General features: G+C 39.6%; 1 protein-coding gene across 1 annotated transcript in view; it reads left to right on the top strand.

Moving 5' to 3' along the window:
* DLG2 (discs large MAGUK scaffold protein 2) overlaps positions 1–20,189 on the top strand; it is a 1,017,318-nt gene that overhangs the window by 361,201 nt on the left and 635,928 nt on the right. The window lies entirely within an intron of this gene.

Here is a 20,189-nt window from a genome sequence, read left to right as displayed (position 1 = left end):
TTTCTCCATTCTGTTGTATAACAAATTTTTGGTTCGGGTTTATTACAGAAAATTGTTTCAGTTGCGCCTTAAGAACTCACTCGCGATTGCCAGGGAGACAAGCTGCTCTCATTTCTTTAGAAAGAGTTTCTAATTTGATGGGCAGAGCTTAGAGAGTTGCAAAAAAGCAGGGTCAAGTCACTGTGAAACAACTGCTGGGTTTACCTTGCTGTCAGCTGTGAAATCGTTGACGGCATCGCTTTACTTTCTACATTGTAGCCTCTTCATTTTATATTTATGTATCTGCCATGACCGAACCTAAAACTGGAGGATATATTCATCCAACTTTTGATATAAATAATCCTCTTAAAAAGCACAGCTAGCGGTTTGCTCATCCAAATGCTTTATTATGCATTTTCAGCTGGTGTTGCTTTAACTGAAGGAACAGCGACAGCTGTAACTGAATCCAAACCAGCGTTATGCTCCCAAACTTCTTTAATTATTGCATTTCTGGAATACAGCAAGTCGTTCGCAGGTTATAGGATAACAGTGCTAGCTGGACTCACTAGTTACATCGCCTCAAAAGCAGAGTTTAAGGAGGGTTGCATTTTAAGCTTCATGCCGGTGCATTTTCCGTGTAACTTCATATCTTTATTCAGTGTCTCCTGCAATCCTTCAACCTGTCTATTTGTAAATTTGTGCCTGGAGAAAGCTCCCATGTGGCAAGCCAGGATTGGATAAATGTTACTTGTATTTCTCTGATTGCAAACTCCCAGCATCTGGGATTTTCAGCTTTGAGTACAGTTTGTTTCATGCTGAGATTCATCTTTTTGGGGAAAGCAAAGGTCATCGCTTCTCCGGAGTTGCGACTGATTTGATTCTTTTTCTCGGGGAGGCGCTGGGAAGGGAATCCTTACTGGAATGCATATTGATAAAGGCTGAGGATTCTGGCTTCTTAGATAAGTAATTTTTTTTCTCTTCTCTCCCCACAATGACTATGTATTGCAGCAACTCACTGGCTTTTTACCAAATCAGGAGCTGCAGTATTTTTCTTCCGATGGAATAATTTCAGCCCACTTCAGCTAGCATGACAATCTTATGTGATTGTTATGAGTAGGCGTTTACATCCTTTTACATGCTAATACTGCCACACCTGCTAGTCCCCCTCATTTCCATTTCTCCCTTTTCTTTTTCTTTTTTTTTTTTTTTTTTTTTTAACCCCGATGTAAAAACTAATTTCCCAGAGGAAGGGAAATCCTGAGATTCGTGATCAATGCTGCATCGTTGATTCATCAACAAAGAAGGGGATGGCTGAATGGGACACAGGTAGAGATTCAAGCAGGCTGCTTCTGACCAGCAAGAGAAAAGCTAGCTGTTGAGCAGCATATGTTGCCACTCCATGTGCTGTATTAGCTACTTGTTTTTAGCCTTCAGTAGGCTGCCACTACTGCAGCACTAAAGGAATGTGCCCTATTGTTAAAAATCCTGACTGCTTTACACCAATGATTTGCCACTGCAAAGTTGCATGCACCAACAACACTTTATCGTTGATGTTTGGATGCAAGGTAGGATGTGGTTAATGTATTTAAATGCATGCTGTAACTCCTTTGAATATCTGTGCTATTTAATTTAATGTCTGACTAGAGATTTCGGTGCAAATTACGATACGTTGGCTATAAATTAGGGCTTACAGCCGGTACGTTTTAAATGTTAGGAAAAAAATCAGAAGTAAAGCTTTTTTATTTCCCAGGGTTGTACGAGTATAGATTTACATAGGAGAATCTAACGGATTATGAAGCATTTGGTTTAGAGTTGATTGTATACTTAGCTAACAGTGCTAAGATTACTAAACCACTACTCTGCCATTTGCCCAGCTTTATTGATTTTGATGTGTATACTGTTATTACAAAAACACAAACCAGCAAGACTGAATGTGTTTTTTCCATTTATATTGCTGACATGGCTTTTAACCATAAGAGCAATACTAAAGTATACAGCCCTGCACTTCTCTGTAAGAAATAAATAAAGCTCCTGAACCCATTTTTAAGTCTACAGGAATATCTTTAAATAAATGTTTTCTTCTAGGGACTGGACAATCATTTAATTTCTCTTTTAAATTTAAATCAAAAGGTGGCGCAGTTAGTCAGAGAAGTTTCTTTTCTGGATGTGTAATGCAATCCCACCCCAATTTTTTTTAACAAAGGTGCTGGATTGGACTATGTTTTTCCCCACATACATCGTGACTTGACATTAGAGTATAACCAGTGTTGTTTGTTGTTTTACTGAAATAATTCAAAAGTGATGGCTTGTTTTTAAAACTTACTGTCTTTGAGTAAACAAGTTTGGTTCTTGGATCACTGGATCAATCATGAAGATTTTACGGGGGAGGAGGGTGCAGATTTTGTCCCATTCCTTTTCCTTGCTATTCTTAAATACTGAATGATATTAAAACTGTTCCTCTATGTTCAAATAGAGTAGGAAATGAGCAACTTATAAAAAATGGTAGTGATAGTAATTATTTTTAAATCACCTGTGTAACTTTTTTAATCCTCAAAAATGACTAAGCTACAAAAATCAAATTTTAGTTGTACAGTCCACAAACTAGGGAACACAGTATAATTTTCTGAATTGCTATGTGACAGACTAGCCTAAATAAAATGAAGTAACTTTATGAAATAGGTTATAGATGACCCAATGCTCCCTAAACGTAGTTCAGCTAGAGGTTAATAACAGATCATCTACTGGTTTGTATAATAAACTCAAACTAGGTTACAGTCATCCATTTACAAATTATTTGTCTACTTTTTCATTTTCCTCAAACTATGGCCTGCCTACATCTCTGGTTACTGGAGACTTTCGTGAACTAAAGTTTCTTGTTTCTTCACTTCCATTTTTAATAGGCAAAAATATGTTCTATTAGCGAAAGGGTTATAATTTAATTGCTGTGTCATGATGCCACTAGTGATATAAATAGCATCAATAGTTTAACAGTTTAAAAGCTTTTTTAATTTGCATCTTTTTTCATAAGAACAATTCATATTTCTTTTTTATTTTAACTTTAAAAACTTAAACTCTCTTGTTTTCAAGTGTTAAATTCTTATTAATAAAGGTGAATTGTTAGGCAGGGGAAATTAAATGCAAGCCACCCTCCTACAAAGGTAGGCCAGTGGCCTAGGGACTAGTATCCAATTTGTATTCCTGCCTGTAAGCATGATTTTCAAAGGATATTCTTTGATGCACTTAAGTTCTTTCATGATTTTCAGATCTTGTTAGGAAGAAGCAAGAGAATAAAAATCATAAATTTCAAACTTTTTTTCCTCCTCTTTCTTCAGCGCTTCAGGCTCATTAAGTTAGTCACAGTCAATGTTTTATCTTCTTGTGGTGGTGTATGAACTACTTCTCAAATGAAAAGTGGATGTGTGGGATAGTGATAATTTTCAGAAAGATGAGAAGGAGCACGAACGAACTGAGTTATCTTGGGTTGGTTCAACACATGTCAGATTAGTACCTTTTGATACCACCATCAAGCATACATGAGAGATTCTGTATACATACCAGTGTATCACCCCACTTCAAATACCTTTTTATCGTTTCCATTTGTTCTGCAGCCCATATCCAAATACAATACTTTTTGCTTTGGACACATAGGGTTGTATTTCTAGGTTTATGGGTGCAGAACTATAGTTAACAAGCAAATAATTTTGAACAAGAAGTAAGGATGTTTCTTCTTAGGAAATCTTTTAGTTACATGACATGAACTCATGGATCTAAGCATGCTCACAATATTATGACTTCTACAATCACATGGTTCTTGAACTCAGGAAGCAGAGTAGTATACTGGAATGACACTTTATATTCTGTGTGGAGAAAAATAGGTCCTCAGAATAGAAGGAGATTTTAAAAATATAGATAGTGGAATAGACAACAAAGGAATTCAAAGTTCAGGAAAATATCTCCGAATGTTAAAATAACCAGGTCAGTTTATTAACTAGCTCCTTTCAGAAGGACAGTGCAAGTTACAGGAATGCAATATTGCTCCCACTCTTGATTTACAGCTTTTACTTTTAATTTTGTGCCAAATACAGCCATCTTTTCCTATGGGCACAGAACTGAGTGAGAGAAATGCATCACATCAGAACCATCACACCCATTTTTATCTGTTCCCAATGCAATAATTTTACAGTCTGCTCACTCCTAGCAGGTGGTGCCAGGGAGTTAATTTGGGGGGGGCAGGAAGAGGGTGTGCATGTCTTACTACACCATATGTTGCAAAGAAGGCAGTGGAGGAGTCTTAACTGCGCCTGCGGGAAGCTTTCCTGTTCAGCTTGATTTCCTGGGCTCTGGTAGTTGACCTTGTCCTGGACCTTTACTTTCAGTGATGTCCAGTTTTATGATCCTTGACCTTGCTATTGCAAATAATTCAGAACAGTTTAATTTGAAAGACAGGGTGGTGTCTACCTGAAGTGCCACTATTGCAGCCGACTTTAACATATTTAAACACTTCTCCCGTTTCTGGTAGGGAAGTACGAGTGTTTCCATCACAGCGGTACAGAGCCGAAGCAGAGAGGGGATAAGCAGGTTTTAAAATAAGGCCCTCAGGTGCCAGGAGGTTTTTTGCAGGACTGTCTTGTTCATAACCTTGCAGGGCTGGGACATGAATGTGTATCCCCTGAGTCCTAGAGTTGCTCCACAGCTACGGGACAGATTTGTGTCGGTGGATTAAAGGACGGCTTGTGTGTAAGATAGACCCGCGTTCCCCAGTTCTCCATCGAGAGGACTGCCAGGGCATATATCAGATTCTCAGTGAAGATGATGAGACTTAAATGCATGCTTAAATGTCAGTATGTGCTTACTCACTTTGCTGAATTGGGCCCTGTAATAGTTCATTCGGTATTGCAGAAGAGTTATCTCCCGACTCTTAATATCCTGTTCATTTTGCTTTTATTAGGAGTGCCAGAAAGGGATTTCAGATCGACTGAGATGTTTCTTAAATTACATTTCAACCACAATTCTGACACTCACATGGAGCTGTTTTGCTGTCTTATCTCCTTTACCTCTCTATATTGAAAATAGATATTGAGGAGATTCCATTGGAAGATGAGTCACTTCCCTGTTTGTTGACCTTGACCAGATATTTTGATAAATCCTACTTTCCTTTTGATTAGGTTTATTTTTATATCTGTCCTAGCACAATTTAAAAGTTTGGGGTTTCTAAAAGGGCTAAGATATACCTCCCTGTCTCCCCTGTCTCCTTTCTTTCCTCCTAGCACACTTATCACAACCAGTCCTCCGGCACAATAGCTGATTTTGGTGGGTTTTTTCCTACTATTTCTCTGTTTTAGCTGAAATAGCCAAATAGTGACCTATTCCACTATGCAAGGTGAGCATGAAAGTAAAACCACCTGTTTCTTCAGCTGCCAAAAGTTCTATGTTTTGCAAAACTGTTGCAGTACAGAAGGTTTTATTATTAAAACAAATAGTAAGGGGTATTACTGAAGGTCTTGACATTCATATTTATTATTTTTATCATGATCAAACTACTAGAAAACTACTGTACTGGCATTATTAGTTTCCTGACAAACTCTGGTATGTCACTTGATCCTTCAGTGAAAATAGTCTTTATATTGTCATAGTCTATAACTTGTTATTGTAAGAAACAGTAATTTGATATGACATGAAAATACTTCTCCAACTAGGTATGATACACAGTAGATTGTGCTCAAAGACTTGCATGCTTTAGCTTCCTGATGCATCGCCGTGAACTCAAGTGGGATTTTACATTTCATGGGACAGTCTGAGGTGGTTTCTGGATGCAACTAGACAGAATATTCATTTAAATTATAAATGAGTTTATGAAATTAATCTCTCAGCCCTACCCATGTGTCCTGCCTTGTTTTGCATTACAGAGTAGGCTTGGAGTGTGCAAAAGGGGTGCCTTTTTGATGAAACTAAGCAGAAAGATGTACTGCAGGAACACACCAAGTACTCCTCAAAATCTTACGGGTATTCAGTTTATAAAAACAGATTAGCACTATTTCAAAGTAAAACACCAAACATATGTGTAATGTTGTGGTTGAGTCCTTCTTACCAGCTCTTTATTCTGTGGATCCCTTCCTGCTGCTTGCTGATGTGGACATAAACTCTGACTCCGCTGAAATATTTCAGTTCTGGTTTTGGGGGGGCCAGAACTGGACAGATGTAAAAATACAATTTATTCATGGTCATTCTGACTTCTGTGACCCATCTATAGAGACTGATATATTGTATAGGGTTCCAGAACTCTCTGAAAGAGTTTACTGTCTATTCATAGACAATCAGCAGAGTAAGTCAGCTGGAACATTACTGCCACTTGCTATGCATAACATTTGACAGTGGCACTGAGAAACCTACTTCCACATATTATTCTTGTTAGGCCACCGTGGTGTTAAAATAAAAATGCTCAGCAATAGAAGGAGCTGCAGAAGAGGTGCAGGATTGCCACTGGCAAGAGGCTCTGAGTATGATCAGTTGTGTCACAGAGGATTTGTGCATTGATGTACAGTGCTCAAGGCAGGGAGAGTTTTCTTCTCCGGCATAGCTTCTATGCAAGCTAGACATGGGGTGTAAGCCCAAGCGAATTCAGCTGACCGTATCTTTTTTTTTCTGTTAGGCATTGTCTAACCCCCTACGCTTTAACACTCTTGGCTTAAGAACAAGTAGAAGCCCTCCCCAGCAGTTCCCACCCATCACCAGTGTGTGTGGGAAAAGATGAACTATACATCGGACTCGAAGGCCACCAGACTGAACTTTTCTGAGGCCAAAGTAGCAGGTTGTAAGGCTGTGGGACCCTGCCAGGAACCCCTCCCAGTACTGAAAAGTTTATAAAGTGGGTCCTACTCTTCAGAACTTCTTGTTCCCAGCCGTTGAGGAGCATTGCACTGGAGTCCTTGGGTATCAGAGGAGAGTAGACTGCAGCTTAGTAAGTGGTCCTGAGTTTGTTGTCTTGAACTCAGCGTGGGTGCTGCAGAAATCAATGTTACAAGAGGCAGAAGGATGGCAGAAGCCTAAGGAGAGGTAGGAGGCAGCAGCAGGAAGATCTAGGTGGGGCAAGTGGAGGAAAGGCACAAGGAAGAACGTTGAAGAGACAGCAGCTTGGGGGTAGGATGAGAAGGCAGTGGCCTGGGCAAGGGTCCTGAGGAGGCAAACAGAAGAGAAAGCAACACCGGGGAGGTCTGGCTAGATTGAAGATGGAAAAAAAATTGTTAGATCATGAAACCTCTGAAACGATGGGCCCATCCCCTCAATCTCGTAGGAGTTAAGTCACTGGTTAGGGAATGCAAACAAGCATTACCATTTCAGTCTTATCTGGAGTGAGATCACTCACTAGCTGTCACTCACTGGCACTGGCCAACGTCTGGGTGGGCGATGACCAGGCATTTTTCTAAAAGCATCAAGATCAGATGTTAAAAATATTTCTCCTTGTGTGAGAATACCGCGTCTCGTTTTTTGCCACTGTCCTGCCCACGAGCTCCCTGTATGCTGTGAGGAAGATGGGTGGCTGGTAGGAGATTCCCTGAGAAACCACTCCATAACAAATGTGCAGATAGTTTAAATTAAGAAAACAACACTAAAAGTGGGGGTTTTAATAAAGTTTTGGATTTTTGAAAAGTGTATATCCTGAAAGAAACTTCTGTTGTAGGTGGGATCTTCAATCCCTACATCATTTGATCCCTACGTTGGCTTTTTCCGCATTTTGCCAGCATTTCTGCTTCTAGCTGCTGTCAGGGGCTGGACACTGAACTGGACAGCCCATGATGCTTGCTGGGCATGCTTCTGTCATCACAACAAGAACATTTACTGGTAGCACAGCAATGGAGTCTGATTTTCATCACTCTACTTAAAATTCACCTGAATCTAAAGGACGCTATGAATACCCTCTGTACTGTACCTTTGAACATATAGCCATGGTGGGAAATGGGTTTCTTTTTTAAGCTAGTAATAAAGCAGAGTTGGTTGTCATGGTTCACAAGCAGTATATTAGAAATATGACAATAAAGGGTACCTATGGAAAAAGTAGGGCAGGAGGCACATAGCTAAGGGTTACTGAATATTTTGAAGGGGAAGCTCAGAGTTTGCTCAAACACTCAATTTTTTTAATACATTTTTGCTTTAAATTATACGTAATAATTACATAAAATGAGGTACCTTCAAATAGAAATATATAAATACTGGAATGACTTGATGCACAGTTACAGGAGCTGCTTGATTTTACAAACTAATTATTGACTAAGAGGAGGCTATATATAGACATTCATCTTAACTGTAAAAGATGTCATAGAAGAGAATGGTGATAAAGAAGTGTTATATAAAAATATTTAAGTGATAATAGCAATAAAACTGAAAACTGTCACTGAACAGTTCTCCTGATCTTTGAAAAGTAGCTTTTATATTTCCAGTGTAGCTGTCAGAAATATTCTCATTATTAAAATATAGATATTTATTACTTTCACTTTTCTGATTATATTTCCTTCAGCTTTAAGCATTTGATATGATATAAATTATCATTAGGGACAGGATTTTTCAAGACAGCCTAGCTGGGGGTTGTGCTGAATGCAATGGAAACCTGAATGGGAAGAAAGATTACCGATGGGGATTCCTGTGACTCCCTGTAGAAGTTAATGATCTATAATGCCAGAAGAGATGGCACAGAATGATCTGATGAAGTTTTAAGGCAGCTTGGGCTATTCTTTTGAGTCACTTGGCTATTGAGTGTATTGAGAGTATCATTACGTATCTGTAAGGTAAAAATGGCCCTGTTCACCCAGCTTTGGTGAGGAATTGCACCCATTAGCTCAAACCATCCACACCAAGTTGCAGGCTTTCTGGGAAAATGTCTGACTCTCAGTGAAACTGAAAATTTTTGTTTTTCAGTTTTCCCTCAAACAGACATTTCAGAAACCTTGATTCTGAGAATCCTGACACATCATTTTGGGGAGATTTCCTTTAGGAGCTGCTCACAGCTGTTCGGTGTAATTAAGATGGAATATGACAAATACGAATTTTCAGAAAGATGTAAGCTGGTGTCAGTGCTGAAGTCCATGCAATGAATCACCTGGAGGCTACGTAGCTATGGCAAGTGCCCTACAGAGCCCCTGTCAACACGTAGCTGCCTGCAGAAGGCAATGTAGACACGCACAAGGTCCCTTTCTTTGCAAGATGTGAGCTCGTCCCCTATGGAAATAGACCTGTAACTACAGACCTTGGGCCAGCTGCAAAATTTTCAGGATATACCTATATTGCTAAGTAAAAGAGGGCTAATGAGCATACTTAAGTACTCAACTCCTGATATTCCACATTGCAAAATTGTTAGTTTTGTTTCTTTGCTGTATTTTTGGGGTGCTCCCAAGCTCTTTCAAGACAATTTGTAGTCATGGCTTGAAGGATTGTTCACGCCAGGGACTCTTTCCAAGAGGGAGCATGGATGAGACTGCATCGGGGAAGATTACTTGCAGCCTACAGTCAGTCCTCTTGGCTATGTCTTCAAACACCTCCTACCTCTGCCCCTCACCTTTACATGATATTTGAAAGCCTGCAACACATCTCCTCAGTTTCATTTAATAAAAATGCCACTTTAGTAGCAACATGGACACGAGCCTCTCAACCAGTTGGCCTAGGAACCAAGGATCATGCTAAGAAACAGATGTATTTAGCATAGCAGATGTAGTATAAGGGTCTCGGTCATGATTCCACGAGTAGGAGCTTGAAAAATCTAACAAATAGGGCAGAGACTATAATAGCTCTGTCAGGCTTGGTTTTTCTGGACCTGCCACCACCTGTGGCAGTCCACCTGGGATATACCCAGGTATATTGTGTTAGAGCTCCAAGCCCAAATCTGTAAGAAACTTGCCTTGGACTCAGCAAAAGGCAAGAGACGCTGTGCTGCACATAGGCGTACTCTACCCTCGAATACTTCCCATAAGCTTAGCTATATCCACTTACACTTTATTAACTCCAGATCCTGCAAGTAAGAGAGAAGTTTAAACTTAGTGAATTAAAAGGTTGCATACCTATAAAGGCATTTAAATTAGTAATGCATGCTTGTCTACCACCTTGTAAGACTGGTATATAGCTTGTAATGACCACCTGTTAAAGTATGTTAGTCCTGGCACTTACACTATTTCTGAGAGGTTTTGTCAGCTGGAAGTGAGATGCCTTGAAATACTTATATATTCCAGGGATATCCCAGTCTGTATTAAACATTGTTCCGTAACAGGATAATCACTTCTATAAAATGTTGAGAAAACAGTCGCTGCCAGAAAGGGTTCTGTGGCCTTGATTTAGGACAGTGAACTAGAACAGGTTGCCCAGAGAGGCTGTGGCTGCCCCATCCCTGGCAGTGTTCAAGGCCAGGTTGGATGGGGCTTGGAGCAACCTGGTCTAGTGGAAGGTGTCCCTGCCCATGGCAGGGGGGTTGGAACTGGATGATCTTTAAGGTCCCCTCCAACCCAAACCATTCTATGATTCTATAATCTATGATTCTAACTCCTTATTTCTATTCCTGGCTCTCACATAGAGTTCCTGTTGTGGCCTGGGGCAAATTGTGCCTTGTGTCTCTTTCTAGAAAATCAAGTTGGTAATACCTGCCTCAGAGGAGTATTGAGAATTAATAATTATTGCATGTACACAGCACTGAAATGAAATGAACAGTGTAAGTACAATGCGCCATTGGTTTTAAGGACCAATATAAAAACCATGGTGAGACTAAGACAGGAGAAGATTTAAGTGAAAATGGAATTATATTAGTGAAAACCAAAGCATTTCCTCCTCCCTTTTTGCTGTTCAGGCCTCTCCCCATAGTATTTATTTCAGGTATAACTTGAAATACTATTGTTCATCTTTTTTTAAAGTTCTTCCTCCAGCTCTGAGCTTTCACATCCCAGTTTTTGCCCATAGCAAATTGTTATGGTTGAATTGCAAGTAGCTGGAAAAGAGGGTTTGAAAAGAAAGTGCTGACAGGCTCTTATCTCCACCCATCCAAGTAGTGCTACTATCATCTAATTTATTATATAAAGTTGCTGCAGGGGAGAAGCACTTTCCAGAGCTCTAGTTATTTGAGTTTTTATTTTGCAAAGATTGTTTAAAAATAGTCATAGGATGATGATACATGAGGCAGGAAGCAGACAAGCAGATGAACATAAACCTGTTGCAAAGAGGCAAATCAGTAACTGCATCACACAAATTTCATGTCTGCTCAGGAATACTGGTTAGGCTCATTGCTAGGAGGGACATTCAGCCCAGTTCAGAGGGCCATACGGCTCTCTCAAACTATACGTTAAATCCCAGATTCTGCAGTCTACAATAAATTAAGCAAAGCACTATACAGTCCCATCAAATCCAGGACACAACAATCTGCAGAGCTGTGACTGAAGGTCTTCTCAGTACTGTTAGTGTCTTGCACTGTACCTATAAAATAAATAAATTTTTTACTTTTCCTGCTCATTACATTCCCTTGCCTGTGTTAGTGTTTGCACTTGGATTTCTGGTCCTAGGCTTAAGTAAGATGATAAATTACCTGGGTAGGTACTAAACACTTGACAGCATAAGAAAGCATAGTACATTTTTGCACTGGCAATTTAACTGAGGACTAATAATCCATACACAGTAGTTTGGGATATAAAATAACCAGGACAGTATGTTTTCATAAGACAAAGTTTGGTGATACATTTTGAAACATGTATTCCTTACTAGAAAAATTAAGAAAACTCAGGGGAGGAGGGGGAGAGCAGAGGAAGGAGACGAGGATGACCTAGAAAATGCGCTTGCGGATCTAATTTTGTGTATATGTACGTATTACAGACAAACCTGTTGCGCCTCCTCCCTTAAAGCCCTGGTGTTTTGCACTCTTTACTATATGCATCAACCCCCATGTGAGTTCAGGCGTGCAGCTGTTTAATTTTCCAGCATTAAGGCCATGTCTTTCCAGTGTCTTGAAGTTCACAGCCTGTAAAGATGTTGGGAGCTAGCAGAGACAGAGGGAAGCGAGACTTTGCGATGCAAACTTTCAGAAGATTGCAAGATCTGGTTGTGAAGAAGGAGCTTTTGTATTAAAAGTGTTATTATTGTCAGGCCACTGAGCTTCACGCTTGCTTCCTGAGGTCAGGTCCAGCTGTAGGGGCAGAGGAGCATCGTCTGCCTCGCAGAGCTGGGAGTTGAACCTCAGGCTATTGCATCTTGTGCTGGAGCTGGCTTCCTAAAACAGAGATTTAATTTGCTGTCTACAATTGCCTAATCTGTACGGATCCAATGTATAAATCTCTTACTGGTGCTGGATTGCAGCACCTTTTCACAGAGCGTTAGCAACTACCACTTTCCTGTGTAATTGGAATAAAAATGTTCAGTGTGCTTAGCCAGAGAAATGGAGCTGCTCTCAAACTAATCCACATTCTGCATGCAAACACCAGCTATTTCTTGGCTATTTGTATTTACTAGGAGGGACAGCGTAGGGCTTCACAAGTTAATAAAGTTTCTGTTATTAAATGAGAATTAGTTGTTCTGTAGTCTGATGATTTTTCTTCTACTGTCTTCAGTTTGTTCATAAAAGAAAGGAGCCTAGATAGGAACAGGTCAGCTCACATTATAAGGATGTATACAAAGTAATCACAGAATCACAGAACTGTTGATTGGAAAGGGCCTCTATAAATCACCTCATCCGAATTGCACTGAAAGCAGGAGAAAGGAGAGCTGAATTAGCATGCAGCCGTACACCTCACTTTGCAGAAGAAATGGTTTGGTTTTTAAGCTGTGCCAGGTGAAATATCTCGTCAGCTAAAACAGAAGGAAATATGGGAAGCATGATCCAGTGTTTAAAACAAGGGAAAGGAGGGTAAATGTCGTGAGCGTTAGTCCCTGTTTTTCCATGGATCCAACAGAAGATGAGGAGAGAGTCGATTTAGCCCCTTTTGATAAAACTGGGAGTGTTGCCAGGGGCTGGTAGGGATGGTATGGGCTGCTGTTACTGGGGTAGGATTTCACCTTTTTTGTGCTTCAGTTTCTCTACTAGTAAAAAAGGTTCAGGTAGAGTTTGTGAGACTCTGAAGTCGAGATCCGCCAGATACTTAGGTACCAGCCCCCTTGGCTTTTGATGGCAATTAAGCACCTTCTGAGGGTCTGGCCATGAGGTACTTCTCTTCCTCCAGTGCTTCCTATATTCAGCCTTATGCCTTATCTCCTACTTGTCTTTACTTCTCAAATCTGCATATGTGCTTTCTTTGCTGTTGCTGGCTCTCACTTAAAATTCACTGTTAGACCCCAGGTCAGTGGATGTGGTTGAGAAGGAGAATGAATTTAACAGAGCATTTCTAGAGTAAATGGCAGACAAGAATAGGGAAACGTGTCCATACCCTCTCACATATACGGACACACGCACAAACAGGTCACTAAACTCCGCACTTACCTGGTACGTTAGCAAGACTCCCACTCTTAAATTCTGAAAATTTGGTGACTGTAGGCCTTGGATGAGATGGTGGGTGGGTGGGAGAAGTGGAATGTCTGTTTAAGGCTTTAAAGCTGCATTTGAAAGTGTCAAAAATGTTTGTGATACACAGGTCTATTTGCCTTATATAGAAAATGCACATTGACACGTCCCTGAAATTTCTTATGCAAGAGTGAGAAGTCAAACAGGACTTTGAATGGTGCAGTAAATAACATGATTTGTTGTCAGAAACTTTAATAAGTTAAAACTTGCCAATGTATTTAAAGCGTTTCTTTCTTAAGAAGATTTTAAATCCTTGAATTAAGAGCAACTAAAATTAAAATAAGCCAAGAAAGGGAAAGGGAGCAGATTCTGCTTTGAATTTTCTACATAATTTATTCCCCTAGTTAAATGGTGAGAAACTGATGCAAAGACCAAGGTAAGACTGATAAAGTATATTGTAGTGAAATACCTCCATATTAATAATTCCAGATTTGTCCAAACCACATAAATGACTGATGTAAAGAGCAAGGCATGGCACTTAAGAAGACGCCTACCCTTTGGTGTAGTTTTGCTTCAGAAATTAGGGTTAGGGCTTTATATTGAGATGCTTAAGTGCAAGATTTTGTCAGACCTCAGTCAAGAGTCGGTACCTAAATAAATTTGGTTGTTTGGTCTGAAAATATTTCTGCCTTTTTAAAGTATGCAAGGCCCTAGAAGACTGGCTTCTCTTGCTTTTTCTATCATGCTTAGATTAGCTTGACAAAAGCTCCACAAAGTATCAAATGAGTATAAAGTACAACACTACATGTAGTCCATTGGTATCTGCCAGATTTTAGCTGGACTTAGGGCCAACAAGTTTTGGCACAAAATTTACCAAAGAGGACTAATGTAGTCAAGCATTAGATGACTTTTTTGAGTACAAGTCAAGGCATGCAAAAGTGATAAATTAGAGTAAACACTGCATTTCTTTGGTGTTCCTCAGCTATTATATTGTTACTGTCTGCATGTGAATAAAAGTTCTGATAATCTTCATTCACTGACTGCAAGGCAAAATTCATTTTCCTGGTGTGACTAATATGGAATCGTTTCTTTTCATCCAAAAAGACTAGTGTGTACTGCAAAGAATAAGAGAATAATAAAGCTGTAGCAGGACAAAAGAGAAGGGTGCCAAAAACCAGAAAGAACTGAATAGTTTTTGAACCTGTTATTCTGCAAATTACATTTTCTGTGCATGAAGCTTTGAAAATGAAGTGAATTTCTCCCCTTTATAATAATGTTCTTGAGCCTACAGTGTGCAAGCAAAACAATTCTACCTTTAATACGTGCCTATATAATGATGTTTAAAGTTACAGTGCCATTCCCAACAGAGAAACACCTTGTAGGCAACTATCATATGTACGGGTTAGCAGGTGACATCTCAAAAGAAAAACAAAACACTTTATTTTTATTTTTTTTTCAATGTGTTATCACTAAACATTAAATGCCATAAAGATGAGCAGAGACACTTGAGGACTTGGCAGCTCTGTGGTTGGAAACAACCAGTGTTCAGGTGGTGGTGGCCTTCTGGCTGTGTTTGCTACCAAGTACAGCTGTTTTCATCGCTTCGTTGGCTGTAGATAACCTATTGGCCTTGCCTGCAGAGTTGATGCAAACAACCACTTAGCAGCTTGCTGCTGAGCTCCTGCTTGACCCCTAAGAAGAGTGCAGACTGCTTAGAGACATGTCGACTTGCTGCTATTCCCTGCTCCCAAATGCACCATTGTGCTTGGCTGCTGTCTGCAAAGATCATTTTCAGGTGTAATCCCACAACAGAAAACACATTTTAGAACAAACGCACCTTGAAAAATGATGAGTGAAAGAGCTCTGGATTTTTTAAGGAGCTCTGTAACTGTTGCTGGGGTTTTTTGGTCTGAATATCTGCCTTTTAAAAAATCCTTTATTAAGTGTATTGAGAATTTCCAGTTACTAGCCTTAGGGCAAAATTCAATTGAGCTGCTTGGTATTTGTGTTGGGAATGCCTCTGGAAAAGGGCTGTCCATCTCTTTGTCACATACATGGTGCAGGTCAAAACTAAGGGAAGACAGAAAAGCTTGTCCTATGTCCCTTGGTGGCCATTCCTTGCTCCTTCTCACCTCTCATGTCAGTGCAGGTGAACATTGAAGAGAGAGCTCTGTTTAGGCTACCCACCTCTTTCAGTCCACAAGTCCTGATCTTTTGAGACTTTAGGAACAAAGCCAAAAAGTAGGGTTTTTTCCCTTCACTTACCAAGACAGCCTTTGACTTACCTAGAAACATGATATCTGTACTGTTCTCAAACTCCTCAAAAACCTGGTATGAATAGAGTAGAGACAGGGACATCTTCAGTGGGCATTGCATGGAGGAAGATATATGAAATTGGGGAAGTATTTCTAGTTTGGATTAACATTCTCTTGAATTCAGCTGAGATTTTTGTTGGATTCCAAAGTTTGGTACAAACTTCTCAATGAGGAGCTTAAGGTTGGGGTTTTCCTCCTGGAATATCTTCTGTGGGATGTTTTTCTTGTATTTGAAATGACAAGTATGGATAACAGCAATGAAATTAGAAGATACCTGGTGTAGCTCTTGTACGTGGGTGTTTTGTTTGTCTATGTTTTGTTTTTTTGGCTTGAGGAACTGTACATCTCTTCTTTTATCTTAAAAAGAGGAAAAAAAAATTGACAACAGCTTTAATTTATGCTCTGCTGTTCCACTTTCTAGAGATGCAGTGTACTGTTTTCAAAATAAACGGGTCCTCTTCCCTAGAAAGCTTTGCAATGTATTTGAAAACCCAAGAAAGCAGTGACATTCTCCTATCTTCATCCTATGATGGAGTAGTAACCTATCCTCCTATACATCCACTTGATTTTTCAAGGGCTTCAATTGGATACTTAAAAGCTGTAGAGACATTGATTGTCATTTGGCTTACTGTGAGTGAAATCATATTTGTTTTTATTGTATCCTTCAAACTGACTGAGCTAAGCAGCGATGTGTGGCTGTTTACTCTTTTCTGTATAAAATGTTAACCCTTGCCTCAAGAAGAGGTTAAAGCTCTGATTTCTTCTATTCCTGGCCCTGCCACGGACTGCTTTTGTGGCTTCAGTGTATGACCCGTTACTATATATACATGCCAAGTATTGTATTATTTAATGCTACTATCTAGTCCTATTTTCAGCACCATGATTGATGCTTGCAGGCGATTCAGCTTTATGCTGATTTCACCAAAAGCAGTAGCAGTGTTGCCATTATGTGGGCACCCAGCTGGAGTGGCATTAAGCAGGCAATCTACTGCAAAAATATTCTTACAGTCCAGTCAGTGACAGAGGTAGGAACAAAGCAAACACTGGGCTAAATGAGCACTTCCAAACAGCACCTTTTTTTCCCCAAGTTTCTAGGCTTAAGTATCCCCACTACTAAAAATATTGCTGATTATCCCTTTAAGGGAAAAATGTTAATATACAAGATCTAATTACCTCTGTCTAAGCTGATACGCCTACAGCACCTTTTACATAACCCAAACACTTGAGTTCCAATTATACAATTATATTTTAACATGTATTAAGTGCTATTCCTTTAGGGAGGAGACTTATACTGAATATTTTAACTAAACTCCTTCCTCAATACAGACCTATATGGTAGGGTCTCATTTCATTGCAATGTCAAAGACTTGGTTTTTCTCAGTTCCTTTCGCCTTGAATACACCAGCTGGCTCTTCAGAAAACACATTTTCCATGTCGGCAGCACTGACAGCAGTATCTGTACATGTATATCAACTGCAGGCTCTGAAGCTGATGCTCTTGGGGTCAGTAGTGGCACTGTTACTGCAATTAGATCAATAATGCTTGCACAGTGTGTGTATCCTCTGTTTTGCGTACAACCTATGGCAAGGTCCAAGTCTCTAGAGGAAGCAACGTGTTCAAATGTAGAGGAAATGCCGCCGCTTTTTTTAATAGTATGCCTTGCTCCCTTCCTCTAGAGATTGATAGCACAAAAGATTGGCTTTCCCTTTACTGAAAAGACACATGACTCTGATGACCATTCTTCTTTGCTGGTATCTTCATGCAACTTTTGTAAGACACCAAAGCCCTCATCCAGAGGGAAAACTTGTTGAGGAAGGCTATTTGCTGCATGCTTTCAATTGTTAACATCAATGAGGTTTGTAGGTCACCTCTTCTGAAACCCTAGAGCCTAAGTTTAGAGTGAGGACCCTGAGTGTATTCCTACACTCAGAGCTAACTCAAGTTTTCTGAACATCCAGGCAAAGCTGGCACTTGGCCTGAAAGAGCGTAGGAGAAGAAAAGGGATGAACCAAGAAAGAGTGAGTAGAGGGTGCTGGTGCTCCCCATGGCGGATTAAATGCGTGTGGGGCAATGGCTGCTGGTGGAGGGAAGGAATCAGGTCCCAGAAGTGTTCTGCTTCTTCCCATCCCTCAGCCTCAGCCTATGCCATAAGCTGGCACAGCCTACGGTGCAATCGCACAGCTTGTGCTAAACCCGTTGCTGCCATGGAGGTTACCTTAGCAGCAGCTGAACCACCTGGTTTAACACTGACACAGCTATTTCTATACTATGCTGTAGTCATTCCTGCACAGTAACTTCAGTTTAAAATACTCCCTGCTTAGAAAACCAAGTTTTGGAAATGTTGAATAAAGTTACAGTATGGGGCTGTACCCATCAGATGAACTGAGTTCCTGCCTAAAGAAAACATGAACACAATTAATTACAAGGTAAAACTAAATTATTAAAACATCAGACTTTTGTTATTTTAATTATACAAAACCAAAAAATCTGGAGGTAAAGTTCCCATGGCAACCTTAGCTCTGTCTCCTATGTGCAGTGGATGCGTGTGTATGTTTGTGTAAAATAGGATCATTCATTATCGTGGTCACAGTGATTTAGGACTTGCTGATCAGGAAGATGTTAATCAGAGCAGAAATATCATCTTTAAAAGTGATTTATTTTTGTTATTTCTCTAGCCAAGTGTTGCAATGTAGAAGAGATTTTGAATTTCTGTCCAGTCTGATAAGTATTCATGCTAAAACATAATGCCTGAACAATCCATATCTTGTCATAAATCTGGTCTATCATTTTTTCAGTTTAGCTATGATTGTGACAGACACCCTGCAGTCATGAATTTCAAGAGCTAGTAAGATGAAATTGGCATCCATTTTTTTCCAGTGAGCTCACTAGTATGAAACATTTGATTACACATTGCACTTTGATACTAGCACTTAATGCTGCAGAGCTAATTTCACCCATAAAGATTTTTTAAAAGGGTTAGGCATCATTTGCCTATCCATCAAGGATTATGGAGGATGCAGTGGCCTGGTGACGTAGCAGAATTGCCTCCAGTCCTCCCATATCACCTTAAAAAATGGCATTTCCAGCAGGCATTCCCATTAGCCACTCCCTTAATCTCTTCATCTCCATCCCCCACCTCGCCCACGTTCAGTTTTTCCAAAATGTACACATCAGCCATCACCCTCATAAATGAAGGTCTTAGCAGAGCAAGGGGACTGATGATCAGTGAGGGAGGTGTTTAGTGCTGATGTGGGGAGAGACTGACAGCTGTAAGAAATTTGAGCTATTTTGTGCAGGCAGAGTGAATAAGGGAAAGTTTCATGAAAAAAACCTGCATATTATACTTTTGTGAAATGTGTCTAGATGGTGAAGGCATTAAAGGGTACTATTCATTTTTATTACTGTCATGAGATTCATTGAATGGCATGTTAGTGGTAGTAAGCTTTACAACTATTATATAAAGTACTTTTCCAAACTACGGCTCCTTTTTTTTCTGTGGTTGCCCTGTAAACTCCATTTTCAGTGACATAATTCTTCAGGGAAGTGGCTCAGAAAGAGGATTAATACTTTAGGGGAAGAACTGAGGGTGTATCATTTTACCTATACAAATAAATACACCTCCCTGCATCTACTGAATATGACCATATTCTTGCTAAGTTGTTGTATAAAGTCAAAAGTGATAACATTATATATACATAACATAAGCATAATTTATGTATAAATACATTCTGAGTAGACTCACAGAATAATATGAAGATTTGCAGGCTTCTGAAATCCCAGATATATAAACCTAAAGACAGAAGAAGTAGGAGTTCACTGTATTTAAGAGCCATGTGTATATAAAGCAGATATAAGTATTAAATCACTAAGAATTCATCTAAAGACAACTGAGAAATATTAAGAAAGAAACTTCATAAAAATTCTATTATGTTGTCATTGGGAGGATTAAATATTAGAACAGTTAAATTTGGGAATGTCTTTAAACTGTGACTCTCCTTTGACTATAGGAAAGCTGGACCTACTGAGGTAGAGCAATTATTTCTGTTCTTTAAATGCATATTTTTTTCCTCTGAGTCATGAGGTCAATGTCTAATACTTAGCATCCAGCTAAAATTAAACAGCATAAAGATTTCCTGCCAACATATTTATGAATTGGTATATCTTATTTATTTGGATATAGCACAAAAGCTAAAATGTGTATTTATGCCCCTGAAGGCACTCAAAAATACAGCATAGTTATACTCCCTAAATGTCTTTCATCCTAATTACTTTTGTTTGTAGTAACATTTGCTGCATATTATTAGAAAAACAGGTTTGAAATTAAACTCTAAAATCAGGTAGGATACACTGGAAACAAGCCTCACGATAGACCTCTCTTAGATTAGTCCTCTCTGAGATAACCAGCAAATGCCTCCGTGTTCATGTCAGTAAGACACAGCCTC

The sequence above is a fragment of the Buteo buteo genome, chromosome 18 (assembly GCF_964188355.1).
Source record: "Buteo buteo chromosome 18, bButBut1.hap1.1, whole genome shotgun sequence".
NCBI classification, from domain to species: domain Eukaryota; kingdom Metazoa; phylum Chordata; class Aves; order Accipitriformes; family Accipitridae; genus Buteo; species Buteo buteo.
Note: the sequence above shows the minus strand (reverse complement) of the source record. Positions and strands in the feature narration are given on the sequence as shown.